The sequence below is a fragment of the Vicia villosa genome, unplaced genomic scaffold (genome assembly GCF_029867415.1).
Source record: "Vicia villosa cultivar HV-30 ecotype Madison, WI unplaced genomic scaffold, Vvil1.0 ctg.002659F_1_1, whole genome shotgun sequence".
In the NCBI taxonomy this organism is placed as follows: Eukaryota; Viridiplantae; Streptophyta; class Magnoliopsida; order Fabales; family Fabaceae; genus Vicia; species Vicia villosa.
Genome location: NW_026705996.1, coordinates 32432 through 40403, shown reverse-complemented (window position 1 = coordinate 40403; position 7972 = coordinate 32432).

Below are 7972 nucleotides of genomic sequence, written 5' to 3'. Positions count from 1 at the left end.
TGTTCTTGATTTGCCTTTGTTGAACTTCACTCTGCAAGATTTTCCAAGTACACAGGGTTCACAAAACTTCAGCTTTTCGACTTTGTCTCCACCAAGCAGATTTTGTTTCCCTAATTCGACCAGACCCCTTTCACTGACATGGCCCAATCTCATGTGCCAGATTTCAGTTTTCGACAAAGGTTTCGTGGATGCAACATTTGTCGAACCACTTACAACTTCAGCCTCAAGGGTATACAAGCCTTGTTTCTTCACGCCTCTCAAGACTTCCTTCGAACCCTTCATGACTCTTAGGATACTTTTTTCTCCTTGGAAAACATATCCTTTCTTGTCGAATTCACCAAGAGAAAGCAGATTTCTCTTCAAATCAGGAACATACCTGACTTCAGTCAACAACCTTATTGACTCATCATGGAGCTTGAATCTAACAGATCCAATACCTGCAATCTTGCAAGCCTTGTTGTTTCCCAGCAATACTGATCCACCATCTTGATCACATAATTCCTCAAACAAGTCTTTGTTTGGAGTCATGTGCCAAGTGCAACCTGAATCCATAATCCACTCTCTCTTAGAGTCACTGCTTGAAACCACAAGAACATCAGATGATTCGAAATCATCTTGAACAATGGCAGCGTTGCCATTATCCTTACCTCCATGATATTTCAGGCGTTCAGGGCACACCTTTCTTGTGTGACCCTCCTTTTTACAATGGTAGCATCGAATGCCAGATGCTTCGCCACTGTAAGACTTCGACTGGCTTTTGCCTTTCTTCTTGTCGAACTTACCATCCTTTCGTAAGAGTTTTCCTTTAACGGCCAAACCTTCGCCAACAGTCGAAGGTTTATGCTCCTTTCGTTCATTCAAGTCCTTAGAGTACAAGGCTGATTGAACTTCTTCAAACGTCAGGGACTCCCTTCCATACAAGAGAGTTTCTTTGAAGTGAGCATGTGATCTAGGCAAAGAACACAATAGTAACAGCGCTTGATCTTCATCATCGATCTTCACATCAATATTTTCAAGATCAAGAATCAGCTTGTTGAACATATCCAACTGCTCAGCCAATACTTTGTCTTCAATCATCTTGAATGAATACAAAGCTTGCTTCAGGTAGAGTCGATTTACCAGCGATTTGGTCATATACAAACTTTCAAGTTTCACCCATAACCCTGATGCCGTCGTCTCCTTTGATACCTGTCGGAGAACCTTATCACCAAGGCTCAACAAAATTGCGCTGTGTGCTTTCTCGATCATAGTTGTCTTCACCGCTGTCGTTAATGCAGCATTCATGGCTGCCTCTCCCTTCAACGCTTCCAAACAACCCTGCTGAACCAGTAGGGCTTTCATCTTCAAGCGCCACAGATCGAAATCATTCACTCCGGTGAATTTTTCAATCTCATACTTTGTTGACGGCATCTTCTCCACGCTCACCGCACCAATTTGTTGTGAAAAACGATACCAATAACAAAGTATAATAGGGAATTATAGGGGAGAAGAAGAACACAATAATTGGTTATAACCGTTATTCTTTTACTTTCTCTTAAAACAAGATTACAAGTTTACAAGAATAACAAATAACCTCTCTCACCCTAAATTAGGATTTGCAGCTTAGCAATGATGAGAGACTAGTATGCTATTTATAATAAAACCTAACATACTAACTAATGGGATTTTTCCACAAGGCCCATTACACAAGTCAACTTAATAAACAAGCTAACTTAACAAATTAGGGTTTAAACACTAAAACCTAATTTAACATGCTAACAACCCTAGCATCTTTGACACAAGCATGTGAACAACCTTCGACTTCATGCTTAACCCTGTCGAACCAAGAAGCTACCCTTCGGCCATACTAGAGTTCGATCCAAAATCTCACATTGGTAATTCAAATATTTGTATATTCTTGTTTGATATATTTTGTTTATATACATAGGGAAATAAATATTTTTATATTCTTAGTTTGCTTATATACTTAGTTTGAATAATAGACATTTTGATATTCTTGTCTGATATATTTTTTTATATACATAGGCAAATACTATCTTGTAGATTCAGGATATCCCTCATTAAAAGGTTTCTTAGCATCATACAAGAATGCAAGGTATTATCTTGCACATTTTAGACTTGCTCCAGGATTCAGATCAAGAAATGAAACTTTTAATTATTATCATTCTAGTTTGAGAAGTGTGATTGAAAGAACTTTTGGTGTGGTAAAAGCAAGATGGAAAGTATTACAAGAAATGCCTAATTTCAAGCTTCAAACTCAAATGGCTATTATTTGGGCATGTTTTGCACTTCATAAATTTTTAAGAAGAACAGACTCAAGTGACTTGGATATTCTTGAAAGTTTAGAGAACATCAATGGTTTACAAGATAATGAGCAAGATTTCCATGAAGGAGATGCAAATGGAAATGGTGTACCTACTTACTCATGGTGAATGGCAAGCTCCAACTCAAGATGATGTTAGATATATTGAAGAAATAAGAAACACCATCAGAGATCAACTACCAAGAAACATGGGGCGACAACGACATTAGTTTTACTTTTATGTTTGATGACTTTAAAATAAATCTAGAATGTGACTTAAAAAAATGCAGTTTTATTTTTATGCTTGATGACTTTAAAAAAAAAAATTAAAATGAGACTTTTAGAAGATATAGTTTTATTTTTATATATTTGTTTTATACTTCTTTTTATATATATATATATATATATATATATATATATATATATATATATATATATATATATATATATATATATATATATATATATATATATATATATATATATATATATTGTTATTTAAAAACATTGTTATTGTTTAATTCTAAAGTAATAAAAATATTTTTAAAAATGATGTATAATTATTAATTCATAATCATGTATAATCATTTACTTATAACTATAAATACTAATTTGTATGCCCTTTTTAGTAATTTATAATTAAAAAAAATCATTTTCACGTTTAAGTAGACAAACAAACAAAAAATCGTTTTTAAAAAAAATTGATTTTTATGATAGTAAACAAACAAAAATTAACTTCTGCTATTTTTAAAAATCCCTAAAAAAAATCACTAAATTTTTTTGTTAAAAAATATATATTTTTTAATCTAAAACAAACGGGCCCTATATTTGTGCTTTTTAAGAGCCTTAAACTATATGGATTATTAGTATTTTCAGCACCTAATGCACAACTTCTGAATTTATAATTTTTAAGAGCCTTATTTATAATTTATAGATTATGTTGTTAATGGATTAGCTTTTAAGTGCTAGTTATAATGTTTTTAGAGATTGAATGATCTGGTTTGAACGGTTTTATACCTATATAGTTTTATTATAATGACAGGTTTAATTCGGTTTTATCCAGTTTGGTCATGCGGTTCGACCAGTGACCCAGTGGTTCGACCGATGAATCAGTGACTCAGTACTCTTACCGGTTTGATGACCTAGTAGTACACGACTCATCAAATAATCTCTTCCATGACATAAACTTTTTTCAAAGCTATGTAATTCAAATTCATAGAGACATTATCAAACTTCTTCCGAATCATGTGGAGACATTATCTAATTCTGGGAGGTATAGAAATTAAATTATGTGCTTTAGGGTTTATTGATTGAAAGTAAATGGAGGGGATGGGAGGGAATATTTTGAACAAATTTTATTTTCCTTTTATATTTTTTGTATTTTTATATCTTTATCTTATTATCATTATATGTGTTTAAATTTTTTTATTTTACTTTTTATATTTAATGTTACTTTTTAATTATCGTAATGTTTGTGTTTAAAATAATTTTTGTTAGAATTTATTGTATTCGATAATCTTTTTAAAATTATATATTACTATCAGTATGTTTTTATAAAATCTTTCATGATGAACTCTGATTGAATACTCAATGAATTTGTATTTGAATTATAAACGGTAAATATTATGAGTCTTATGGTAAAACAACAAGGATAAAAAAGTAAATTAGTTTAAAAATACCTCATCTCTCTTGTGAACCAAACATATTTGTAAATAAAATTCCTCCTTTCCCTTCCCCTTTCATATTTTGAACTAATACCTAATTAAAATCCCTCTCCTCCCTTTCCCTCGCCTTACCTCCCCTTGATAAAAAAATCTCTCTCCCCCACCCCTCGATTGAACCAAACACACCCTTAGATAACAAAGTCTTTTATGATTAGAGGACACCCTTAAGTAGTTGGTTATTCATATACTAATTATACTAATTAGCATGGCCAGTCCAAAGCAAGTGCAACCAGCTCTAATGCACAAGGCCCCCAAATTTAAACAATGGAAATCATTACAGTGATTTGCTGAGATGGAATTTTTTGATTTTATTAATATCACTTATGTTGAAGCTCTTTAGTATTAGGCTTTTTAATCAATTAATTTTCAAAATTGATTATAACGACTCATTGATTGCTACATAACTTTATTCATGTTGTAGTTAGAATCTCTTAAATCATTCATAGTTTTTGTTTTACTTTTTAAAAGTCTAGATTGATCATCAGAGATGTATCAAGAGCTAGGCATTTCGTTTTCTAATACTCACCTCTTTCTAGTTTCTTAGTATTTACACTAATACTTCTTTACCTTTATTTTTTTATTATTTATTGTTTGATTTATTATTTAAATTATTATACTTTTTATGATGTTGAGCCGGCCCCATGCAAGGAACAAACTCTACAACATAAAATTCTAAATTTTAGGAGACCCAAAATTTTAAAGGATCCAATATTTTTATAAGTATTAATAGAAATAAATAATTTTATAATAAAAATTTAAGTTAAAAAAATGACATGACAAAAACTCAATATGTAAAAAAAAAAAGAGATTGATCAAAAAGTCAAAATAATTATTATTAATTATATTTTTAATACATGTTTTTTAATTATTAAAATTATGATTGTTTTTTAAATTTAGATCATTTTTAAAATTAGAAAATGCCTCCGAATTGATTGGACAGTACTGCTAATTAGGGGTTCACCTATTATTATTATTATTATTATTATTATTATTATTATTATTATTATTATTATTTGGTAATTGGGGTTCACCTTTGATTAATGATTCACATCTGAATATTATGCATTTGTTAGAAGAAACTTGATATCTCTAAAGAGTAAAACACAAATGTAACCGCAAATTCCAATAATGAGGCAAAAAAAAAAAAATAGAACCATGACACTAGTATCACGTGAAATTGTTTGATTGAATGAATTGCTCAAAGACTTACATAATTAGAAGAGTGAAGATCAATAATACTAATTAAGGATAACCGAATTGCAATTCATATTTCCTCATATAATAGAATTCACGTAATGATATTTAAACCTACGGTTTTGTCACAAGAACAAACCCTTAAATTTTAAAATAAACTTATTTTTGTTTAATAATATATTTATTATTGAATTAATAATAAATACACTATTAGATTTATTAATTTTTTATATTATTAAACTTTAGTGCATCAATATGAAAATATTGATTCCTATTTTTAACATTTGATTAAACATGTGCAACGACGTGTTTCTTGCACCAGATCTTGACAATTACATTGATGAACCATGCGACTTGCTCCATAGGTATCATTGAGTTCGTCCCAACACGATCGAGAAGAATCACTGCACTTTCCAGGCACGGTCAAACTTTCAGGACAAAAAGGGCCAGGGCCAACTTCATCTGCATCTACAACATTAAGGAAAACAAAAATATGTCAAAATCACTTAACTAATTTAATTTAGAACTTTGAAATAATTAGGAAAAATATTTAAAATTACAATAGTTATAACGATAATAACATTAAGTTATGAAAAGCTTACCAATAAGACCTCTAGGTGTAGGAGATCCGTAAGTGTGACTCAAAAGAGCAAACAAAACAAACACCATTAGAGAAATGCTTCTTAGCTTCATCATGATATATGCTTCAATAAACCAAAACAAAAAATACTTCTAAAACAGACAATATCAACTAAGAGAATACAAGACATATATATAATATTTTTTTCAATCAATTATAATTATTAGATTATATAAAACGAAATTTGTGATTTCAAATTGTATCTTACTTAAAATAAACAGAACCAACAATAATACTCAATTTCTTATTTTAAAATGTCAATATTAATTAGAGAATCTATTTAATAAAGTCAATCAATTCTTTCAATATGACACTATTGATCAAATATATTTTTAAAAATATTTTAATATAATAAACTCTCATGATTTTTTTAAAAAGTATTTCTCAATAATAATTTTATGAAATCTATTCAAAAACACTTTAAATTATAATAATATTTTAAAATATTAAAAATAAGACAAAAAATATATATAAAAATTTAAATCAAATTATAATGAGAATTAATTTAAAATATTTTTCTTAGGAGTTTTAAAAATCATGAAAATAATTATTTTAAACTTTTGTAGATAATCAAGTATAATTGTTTTAATAAAATATTTAGATAATCAATTATAATTAGATGTTTTAATATAATTATTTTAAAACTTAATTACTATGAGAAACGGTAATAATCAATTATAATTATTAGATTATATAAAATGAAATTTGTAGTTCAAATATTTGAAGAAACTTTCTAATAAAATTAGATAATTCTTTTAATATGACTCTTATAATATTTATCTATTAATGATTCTTTTTTTAAATAATTATTTTAATGGTTTTTAAAATTTTAATATCTCAAAAAAGAAACTATTTTTCATTAAGAAGAATAGTGAAAAATATTTAAGAATTTGATTTTTTTAAAATATTAAAATGAATAGTCTAAAAAGTTATTTAATAACCTTTAAATTAAAATAAAATTAAAGATTATAAAGGAGTGTAACTTTTAGTGTAACTTAATGCTGTAATTTGATTCTTCCTCGTATATAATTTCAAATTACACTTATAAATCACACCAAAAATTACAATCTCTATTAATCCTTGTTTTTTTTAATCTAATGATTATCATATCATTTTTATTAAAATAGCTTCCTCTTATTTTGGTAATAAATAAAATCTATATTATCAAATCATAATATCTTACTTTTATAAAACAAAATAGTCTTTTCTCACTTTTTTTAACAGCTCGCGTAATTTTTTAATTTTTTTTTAAAATGTGATTCAAAATATTATTTTTAAAAAATTATGATTCTACATAAAAAATAGTTTTTATTTAAAAAATTGCACTTTTTAAAATTAAATTATATTCTACTAACTTAAAATGAATAATAAAACTGATTCATTTTTATAAATTATTAAATAATACAAAAATTATTTATAAAAATTAATTTCATTATAAGAAATTTTGAAATGAGAGAAATCTTATCAATTTCATTATTTTTCAATTTACAAATTAATTATTATAAGCTCATTACTCCGAATTTTATTTTTATTTTTTTACGTAGATTTCAATATAATTTTCTATTCTATCTAAAATTCTATAAAATTGTATAGTTTAATTTAAGGGAATTAAAAATGATCTATTAAAATAAAAGAAAATATAATTAAAATGATCTATTCATTTAAACTAAAATATTTTTTTTACTAAAAGTGAAAGATTATTAAATCAAAATATTTTTCTCTAATATTTGTAAACAACTCTCATAATTAATGTGATTCTTATTAACTTTTTTCTTAATGAATTATTTTTTTAATATTTTAATAACAAATTTTTTATAAACATTTGTTTCCTATCTATTTTGAATAAATTTTACAATTTAATATAATATTTTATTTCAATAACTCATTTTCTATTCTATTAAATTAAACCATAGATTTTATAGAATTTTAGATAGAGTAATAAATTATATTAAAATTTATATAAAAAATTATGAGTAATGAGTTTATAATAATGAATTTGTACATTGAAAAATAATGAAATTGATAAGTTTTCTTTATTTTAAAATATTATTATATAAATTTCATTTAATATATTTAAAAGTTATTTTAAATTCACAACTTTATTCTTATGTA